Genomic DNA, 10473 nt, shown 5'->3' with positions numbered 1-10473 from the left:
AACTCTGAATAAAGTTAAGAAGAAGGATCCTAGGGGCCAGAGAGACACAAATTTTGATAAACACAACTCAAGACTGGAAGAGTAGTGAGAAACTTCCACAATCCTGGAATGAAAACATCCAAAAATCTGTCAGAGGGTATTTCTGGCAGTATATTGAGGAAGAATCATGAAGCGTAAGAAGGGGGACTCCTGACCCCATACCAAAAAGAGCCAATGTTTTCCTATGTGGCTTTTCTCTCAGCCCAGACTGTCTAGCTCATTATATCCCACACTCTGCTAGCTCTGCTGTCTCTGTTCCCTGGGAAGGAGGTAAACCTTCCCTTCAGGGAGGTCAGGGAGGATTGCAATGCTTTGCTTCATGTAGACCCCAGGGAAAAAGCCTTTACTCTCCTGCTGTGTGGATAGATTGAGGAACCCCCCAAGGTGTGGCAGCAGATCAACCAAGCCAACCTTCCAGAGTTAGACCAAGGACTTGCTTTTTATCTGAACTCAATTTCAATTCCAGTAATTCTTATTTGAATTTAATTTCTGTGGATATTTTTGTTCAGTTGATCCATCTAGCAAGATTCATAATTCAAAGGGCTGTGGGCTTTACTCAAGTGGCAAAACACTTGCCTCACATGCAACAGAGCTAGCTTTGGGTTCAGTCCCCTATACTGCGAAAAATAAATATATCAATAAATTAGGACTCAAAGGTTTATGGTCCTTGGCTAAGGCTCTGGCTTCAGAAAATCAAATGACCAGACATAGTCAAGTAGTTGCTAAAAGCAGTCAACTAAACACAAAGCTATCAGGTTTTGTTCAATGGTCATCATACTAACACATTTTTAGTAGCAAGAGGAAAATCTGTTCAAAATTTGCACAAAAAGAGATGAAGTTAGATATGACAACTGAAAGTGTATAGTGTATAGATCATATAGTACAGGCCTCTGGAAAAAAATAGAGTTTTTAAGGCTTCCCTCTTATTTTGTTTAAATAATGCCTGCCTGAGCACAGCTATGTTGGAGTGGTTTTAAGCCTGTATGTGCCTGAAGGTGATATCAGCCTGGCTCCTTAGAGATTTTAAGAGGCTAACTCTTCCTGGGTTTTATTTGGTAGTGAAATCATCTGTGGTAGTTTTGGTTTTCCTTATATTATGAGCTGGGGGAGCCAGCCAGGAGGCTACTGTCTCCTGTTTTTCTATGTGGCCATTATCCATACTCCATTCAGACCACATTTGTGACCACTGAATCTTAAATGACCCCCCAGAGACTACTCATGTGGTCATCTGAGGGGAGGGAAGCAACACTGACCAAAATCATTCTTCTGAAAGCCTGCATACTTCCAAGGTGAAGTGACCTCTGGCAGAATGCCATCTCGCCTATATTTAGGTTTGTGTCCCTTTTCACTGAACTACTTTTTATTCTACCATGTAATGTAAGGTTCGAGATGAAGATGATATGTTCTAGACCAGAAATGTCTGATTTCAACTCGTGTTACTGTTGACAGTAACAGGTTATTGAGCATGGAACCCAGCATTGTGAAAAGATGCTAGATTGATGGGTCCAGAGACATAGATCTGACCCAGGCCTCACTTCTACATGGATGCATGATGTTGGGACAGTCACTTAAGCCCAAATCATAGAATACAAGACATGGAGGCAACTGTTTGATTCAATAACCTCATTTTACAAATGAAATTGGACCTCAGAGAGAGGGAAAGGCTCTTCCTGAAGTCCCCAAGAAGCCTGTGTCTAGCCAGGATGACCCAGCACCACTCTCTTGACTTCTAGCCCAGTATTTCCCATCATTACTTTGGAGACAAAACTCTTGCCAAGTGTCCTAAGCTTTGCTGAAGACCTGAGGACTTTCTGATCGACAAGAGAATGATTCCCTAACACATTGTCTTGGAATTGTGGTCATGCCAGTAGCAGTCACTGGATTTTTGGTATATCATGATTAGTTTAAATATCAGAAGCATGCTACTGCATGATGGAAAGACTTGGAATATATCATATTAAGTTAAGTAAGCCAGACCCAAAGAAATATAGGTCCCATGGTTTCCCTTATTTATAATAACTAGGATAATCTTATCAGATAAGCAGAAAAGCTCAAAAGATATGTATATATGACATATAAGAGGATGCTAAGCGAAATGAACCCCAAGATATGGACACAAGAGGTTTTTCTTTGTCATTGTTGTTTTTAATGTACTATGTGATTTTTTTTGTTTCTTTTGTATGTTCTTCCCTCTATGGTATATCCCCTGTTGTCATTGTATTTGAAATTGGTACCTTGCATCTAGTGTATACATTTATCTAATTTGGGGAGGGGAAGGGGAATAACAAAATGCTGAAACAAGGATGACTCATTGCAACAATGATACAAGATGCTATGTTGGAAATGAACTTTACAACTTGGGTGGGGGGAATTGTGTAGGTGGGGAGGGAAGAGATAGTAGGAGAAACAAAGGAAGGGGTAATAATGTTCGACAAGATCTGTACTCATTACCTTACTCATGTAACTGTAACCCCTCTGTACAGCATCTTCACAATAAAAAAATAAAGTGCTACTGCATGAAAGACTGGGGATGTAGTTCAGTACAAGAGTTTAGACCCTGCATTGCATGTACAGACCCTGGGTTTGAGTCCCAACATCATTAAAACAAAACAAATCAAAAGAGAGCTACTCCAAGCTATTGCATCCATGACCCTTGTAAGTTTACTCCAGGCTAACAAGACAAAGTTGGGCAGGTTATTTCTTTTTCTTTTCCTTTTCTTTACTTCTTTTTCTTCTTTTTTGGTAGTACTGGAATTTGAACTCAGGGCCATGCACTGGCTAGGCAGGCATTCTACCACTTGTTCCACAGCCCAGTCCTTTTTGCTTTTGTTATTTTTCAAACAGGACCTCATATTTTGTTATAAATCCTTCTATCTATGCCTCCCACAGAGCAGGAATAGCAGGCTGTGTTCAGCTATTGATTGAGACTTGGGCACATTCTTAAAGTCCAATGGCTTAATAATTTACTTACTTTTCTTTTCTTGGCTCCTGTCAGAAAAACTTGGAGTAACATTAGCTTTGTCTGACTGTGGAAGTCTTCTTTTGAACTCTCATTATAGGCCTGTATTATTCCTTTCTCTCCTCTGATTTCCACTCAGATTCCAAGATTGTAGGTTTCCTTATAATCCATTCTTGGGTATGTGGATTTGACTTCAAGTTCCTTTGTTTTGTACCCTAGCCACAGCACCTACTCAACAAATCTAGTCTGCTGTTTATTATTCTAAACATATAATTCCTGACTTCTATCTCATTATTACATATATTTTATGCATATATTAGGTTAATCTTGACTGTCAACTTGATTGGATTGAAATGCCTAGGAGATTAGTGAAGTCCACTTCTCAGTGTATCTTTGAGGACATTTCCAGAATTAATTAAGAGAGGAAGACTTTCCCTGAATGTAACTTCATCTAATAGGTTAGGAGCCTGGATGTGACAAAATGGAATTGAAAGGGAATCTCCTGAACACAGGCATTCTTCCTGTTTCCTGGCATCAGATGAACTACTTTTGTGTACCATATGCTTAGAGCAATGAATCAACTGACTAGGTGGGAAACCTCTGGAACTGTGAGTCAAAATAAATGCATCTTCCTTAAAGTTGTTTTTTCAGGTATTCATCATATCAATGAAAAGTCTGACTAATGTAATACCTCTCCATTGCTTCCTGACCAGTCCTCACAGAGTATCACCATTTCTACAGAACTCACAATGGCTCCCTCTACTCAGAGTGGTCCCTTGTTCCTTAGAGCTTCCAAGCACATATGAATTATTTTTTTGGGGGGGGGGGTCCCGTCATGGAGCCTGAACTCTGGGCCTGGGCACTGTCGCTCAGCTCTTCAGCTCAAGGCTAGTGCTCTACCACTTGAGCCACAGCACTACTTCCGGCTTTTTTCTTTTTGCTTATATGGTGCTGAGGAATTGAATCCAGGGCCTCATACATGCAAGGCAAGCGTTCCACCACTGAGCCACCTTCCCAGCCCCGCACATATGAATTTTAACTGATGTTGCTCTATGTCTTTAGTGGCTTTATCTCTTAAATCAAGTTCCTTCAGAACCACCTGCTGAACATTTTTGTATCCTCTAAAGTATCAGTGGGATGTCATGCAGGATTTATTGCATCAAACTGGGTCTCAGGAATGCTGGTTCCTTCATTGTGTTTGTAATGTTATAAGGAACATAATGTAACTAATTATTATGGAACTAATTACTATGATGAGGAAGATACATGAATCCATGTGTGAAGAAACCTAGCAGTGAGAGATGGGTCTTAGAAAAAGTGACAATTCCCTTTCATTTCAACTTCCTTAGTAACAAAAGGGTAAAAGCAGATAAAAAATTATTAGTCCGTTGCAAGAGCCAATAGACCTGCTTCAACAGCTGTTGGATAGTTGGTAGGGCTGAAGGGACTTGAGTGTTTATAAAAAGGCTATTCCATCATTATCCAAACTTCTTAATCCTCAGGTATCATTGTGCATCCTTGGTGAATCAGTTAGTCAAGTATCTTTCTCTGGTTACAACCATATTGAGGTTTCTTAAAGCCTTCAATTTTTGGGAAAATATTTATACTTTTAGAAATCCATTGAAACACATTTTAAAAATTAAAGTAAATTAAAATTAATTTTGCTGCTGAAATAAGGATACAGGATGTCCCATTGTAACAATGAGATGTACAAAACAGTATGTTGAAAACAAACTTTACAACTTTGTGGGGGGGGGAAGGAGTGGGGATGGGAAAGGGGAAGGAGGAGTTGGGGAGGTGGGGAGTAAAGAGATGGTAGGGGAAAAACAGAGGAGGGTGTAACAATGCTTGATAAGGAATGGACTTGCTCAGGCAACTGTAATCCCTCTGTACAGTATCTTTATAATAAAATATATATATTAAGAAGAAAACTTAATTTTACTTTCTTTTTTTCTGTTGGAAGGAACTAATGATCCAAAATGGACAAGCTAAACTATTAGCACTTTTAAAATGCAAATAACATTGCAAGCCATCAAAAGGCATGATGAGTGAGAGCCCTGGAGTTTTTGCTCACCCACTCATTTACTCAATCAGCAAATGCAACTTGTGCAGTTTGATTTCTACATGAATTGTGTTCAGGAGGGAACACAGCTTTGTTAATTTGTTTATGCAAAAATGTCTATAGCCCTCTGCTAGAGCCTTACACTTCTGAAATTCTGTCAGTCAAAATAGTGGTCAGAAGTAGTTTGTCTTCACAAATCATAATCAGTCTTTTCTAAGGTCAAGTTCTCCACAAAAAAAATGTTATCCCCTAATTCAGGAAAAAAATGAGAAGTATACCAAGGTTAATCCTCAAAACCCTTAAATATCCTTTCCTCCTCCATTTTCTGTTTGCTTTTAAAAGTTTGTATTCATGGACAATACGTGAGCCCTTCTTTGGCTAATTAAAACACATGTAAACTAAAATGATCAAGCTAGTAATTTAGTGGGTAATGATTACATTTTGTTTTCCAGATTATGAGTTCAGTTCTTCTTCAATCTCTTTCTTTTTCTCTCTCTTCTCTCCTTTCCTTCCCCCCTCTTCCAAAGATTAAAGCAACCTGAATTGACAATAGCATCTTGTGAAAGAAGGTGGGGAAGAAGCAGCTGTGGTTTTAGTAAATAATGCACTTTGATGTCTCCAACTTGAAATCCATATTTTGAGAGCCTGGATGGATCTAAATAATATTTGAAATAAAAATTTAAGCTCCAAAGCTGCAATCATTTGCAGGGAAAACTGCCTGTGAGTAGTAGATATTGACATATATCTTGCACTCTGTGTGTTTCCATTCTTCTCTTTGATGCTTATGTGGCTATACACCACATGATTGTGGTGGGCCCACTTTGCTTTTGGCTGCTGTCCACAAAGTTATTAATAGCTCTTAACCTTGGCTTGAGGCTTTGGGCAGTTCATTTATTTTGCATAAGAAAAGGTAGGAGAAAAAAGGACTTTCCAGGAACCCCTATTTTCTGTAAGGCTATGGAAGCATTTAAGAACTCCATGTTTGAGCATCAAAAATACCTGTAAGATCTAATTAGGATTCAGGATCAATGTCTTGAGCTGGAATATGTTGGTCTCATTATCTGACTTTCACATACAAATGCTGTGGGTGCTTTTGAGAAGTTTCACTGATCTTTGACCATCTTCTCAGGCTCCTAGGCAGCAAGACGCTTTGAAATTCAACAAATGTCAAAATCCAAGAATAACTTTCGGAGATTACTTTTCTGCTAAAATCTCAAGGCAAAATTCCTTTTGTTCTGGTTTGGTGCTCCCTAAGGCATATAGGATTTTTATATCAAACTGGATCTCAGGAGCTCTGGTTTCTTCTTCTGCTACACTGTGTTTGTGATGTCATGAGTGGTTACTAAATGGAGCTAATTATCATGATGAGGGAGTTGCATGAGTTCAGGTGTGGAGAAAGACAGCAGTGAGAGTTGGCTCTTTGAGAAAAAGAGACAAATCTCTTTTTAATATCCTTAGTAACAAAAAGGTGAAATAGAAAATAAAAAGGGAATATAAATGTGGTAACTGAAAATTAGCTTTTGAATATAATGTTTTTTTATAGTTTGCATGACATATTGAAGAGTCTTCTATTTTATTAAAATTGTTTTTGGTCACATATCTTGTAGGAATATTAAAATTAAATTTTATGTTTTTCATTTAAAAAATAAAATATAGCTTGATAGTAGAAGATAATAGCATATCATGAAATCCAAGGAGAATAGAAAAATTGCTTTCCCTTTGGTCTTGGGGGTCAAACCCAGGGCCTTGCACATGTTAGACAGGTGTACCACCACTGAACTACATCCTCAGCCCAGAAAAATCTTTTCAGTGATACTCTGTTTTTTCCCATTTATTGGGAAGGTTGAGGGAGAGAAGCCTACTGCAATCTGCAAAACACTACAATAATAATAAACAGCCAAGCTAACAATGCAGGCTAGCTTTCTCATATTTGTCAAGCTAGGGAAATGAGACTGCAAAAATCTCCAGGGAATTCTTTCTATCTCCTTTATGTTAATGAAGTACTATACTTTTTTGTTTTTTCCTTATGAATAAGGGTGGTAGGAAGGAGGACTTGGGTGAAGTGATTCCCAATCCCCTTGGAATGATCAGTGTCATTTCTGTTTGTTTGGCAGGTTTGTCTTTTCTTAGAAAGGGCCCAGAACCAACAGATTGAAGTAGTCTGTGTGGCAGCTGGTGATAGAGGGAACACTCAGGGTGGAAAGTTGAGTGCCCTGGATTGCTGGACTCTGAGAAACCTGAGTTCAAGTTTCTCTCCTCTTCACTAAAGATTTAAACTGCTCTGCATTCTCATTTTGTTAGTTAAATGAAATTATTATAACAATAACTATATTGGGCATGAAATATATTTTAGGCAGTCTGAATATATAAGAGATACAACTTTATTATTTAAGAGTCTATGCCAGCACAAAGATATTTATTTTCTTGTCCTCTGGTACCCTTCATAGCTACTCAGGGTGCAAGAGGGCACTTTCTTTGGTGAGATTGGTATTGGCAGCCAGATCTCCATAGCACTAATTTGGGGAAAAGAACATTGTGTCCAGAGATAGTATACAGTTTCTTCAGGGTCAAGTACAAACTCCGTAGTCTGAGATTTGGGGCCTTATTCTTCCAAAGCTATGTCACCTACTCTCCCTTACTTTATGAGTGAACCTTTTGTCTTGGTCAAATCTGATTTGTTGCTGGATGTACCTTTGGCCTTCTTTGCAATTGTTTCCTGTTCTTTTATCCAATCAATTCTACCTACTCCTTGGTTTATCATGATCTATTATAAATGCTATTTATAATGGAGAATAAATAAATAGCTATTATTGTATAGGTAAATAAATATTGTTCAAATTGCTTACTGTACAAAGACTTCTGGCCAGAACAGGTGACATGGGTATAAATCTAGCCAAGTCATATGTCCTGCTGATAAGCTATCTGCTTGGAGGAATGACACATTTTCCTAATTAGAAAAAGGCACTAGAGAGGGTAGGCTGGCATCTCATGTATTGTTGTTAACTTTCATCTATTTTGCCTTATGTTTTCTAGAGATTATAAACTCTTTGAGGACTCAGGATTTGAGGTTTTGGTAGGTATCGCAATGCAATAATACAAAGCTATTATCAAGAAAGTATTGGACTTTAAGTAAGAGATTATACTACAAGATCTTTGATGAAAGAATCACTTGTCTTTCTCTTTTTAAAAAACAATTGAGAAATAAATCCTCAATAAATCTCTGTAGTAGTATTTGAAGTAACAGTGAGAAAACATCAATGCCACTCTCTTTTAAAAAAATGCTTTAGTAGCCATCTTGGCTTCTTAGAAGAAGAAGGCAGGAATAAAATGGCACAATTTCCCCTCTGAATGTCTAGACTGGGTTTAAATGAACTTTTAAGTGTAGGCTGTTCTTACCTGTTTCCAAAGCTGCAATACACAGGAACTTTGTGGTGAAAATAGAAAAATAGGCTTGGACTTCACTGGTCTTGCAAAGGAGTGCCTGTACTCTGTGTACTGAGGACACTGGGAAGATAGCCATGAGTTTCTGACCTCAAGGTGTTTCTGGATTGTTAGTGGAGAGCCACAGACACGGAAACAAGTGGTTATAAACTGATCTAAGAGGTGCTATTGCAGTAAGAGCAGGTATAGATGCCAGTCAGGGCACTATGAGGTAGCAGACAACGGCTCTTCCCAGGCTTCAGCAGACTCAGGTAGAATGACTGCGTCACTTTAACTCATGGTAATTTCATGCATGTCCATGTCTTCCACTGCAATCCCTGTGCTCATGACTATGGAAATGTGTGCCTCCATCTCAGACCCCTCCACCGTGCTGTTTCTACCTGGAAACCTCAAAGGCCTCCTAAGCCCATTCTGTCCCAAATGGATCTCAGGATCTTTGCCCCCAAATCTGATTATCTTCCAATGTTCCATCCTTCCAAATGGAACCGCCCATCCATCTGGCTCAGTAAACTCTGGCTTGGTAAATTAATTTGCTTGGCTCACTCTCTACTTCCAGCTCCCAGTCCAACTTTACATCAGCTGCTCTTGCATGGAATGGAGACAATTTCCTCTGGAGTGGACTCCCATGTCCTCTCTGGGTTCTCTAGCCCCTTAGACTGCAGTATCTGGAATGATCATTTCAAAATGCAAGAGACTGATGATGTCATATGCTCCACAGGCTATACTCCTCCTGCCTTGAACTATATCTTTTTTTCTTTTCTTTTTCTTTTTGTTGGTTGGTTGTGGGCCTTGAACTCAGGGGCCTGGGTGTTGTCCCTGAATTTTTTTTTTGCTTAAGGATAGCACTGTATCACTTTGAGCCACAGGGTCACTTCCCATTTTCTGATAGTTAATTTGAGATAAGAATCTCACAGACTATCCTGCCCAGGCTGGCTTTGAACCACAATCTTCATAGCTCAGCCTCCTGAGTAGGCAGGATTATAGGAATGAACCACCATCACTCAGATGAAATCTCTTAATTCTTTCTCATTTCTCTTAGGTTAAAGACTTGTCAGTGTGCCTCTTGATAGTCTGGCCTCTGGTTGCTTCCCCAGCTCTCAAGAGTATCAACTCCCCCCTTTCCCTGCCCTGTCCTGAGCCCTATGACACAGGCTTGCTCATAGGCCTCAGATCCAGGAAGCTCCCTTGGCCTAAAATTCTCTCTTCTGAAGCTACCACTCCTGCTGTTCTCATTGCCTATTTCATCACTTCTCATTTTTCAGATATTAGCTTTGATATTCTTTCTTGATTCCCCACCCCACCTCAACACACTCTTGCCTAAAATCACACATTTGTTTCGTGGTTGTTTGATTGATGTCTATTTTCTCTGAAAGACTGTAAGCCCCAGGATTCTGGTTGAGTTTGCCTTCCCGTAAATTTCCATGCCCAGCACAGTACCTGACATACCTTAGACCCAATGAAACCTGCATTGTTGTTCCAGAATAGAGAGCCATACTCCATAGGACCACAGTGGTATGGAACTTTGGAGAAAGTATTCAGAGGTGGGATTGGGAATTGGGAATGAGATTTTCCAGAGATGCAGATGCAGGACTGGCCAAGCCAAGAGCAAGGCTTTCAAGAAGTAGCTCTGCAAAAGATATGGTGAGGAAATATGGAGGACAAAGAATCTTGGGATCAGGGACATGTGGGAGGAGGCATCTGATGAACATAACCTGAATTGGGACAGTAGAAGAAGAAATGAAGAGGTGGGGATTTTAGTATTTTCCATTTCTACTTTTCTCCCTCAAGATAGGCAGTAAGTGATCAAGGGAATTTGCCTGGTTGTACAATTATTTCCCTGTCTGACTGAGGAGGAGAAAGGAGTAGGGAAGAGTGGGACAGTCATGAATCTGTGGGTCTTTCTCCTTTCTCAGATATATGTGGTCTGTAAAAGGTTGATAGGCATCTTCATCTACCTGAACTGCCATAAGGA

The sequence above is a fragment of the Dipodomys ordii genome, unplaced genomic scaffold, assembly GCF_000151885.1.
Source record: "Dipodomys ordii isolate 6190 unplaced genomic scaffold, Dord_2.0 Scaffold106, whole genome shotgun sequence".
Taxonomy (NCBI): domain Eukaryota; kingdom Metazoa; phylum Chordata; class Mammalia; order Rodentia; family Heteromyidae; genus Dipodomys; species Dipodomys ordii.
The sequence above is the reverse complement of the archived record's forward strand: the minus strand, read 5'-3'. Positions refer to the sequence as shown.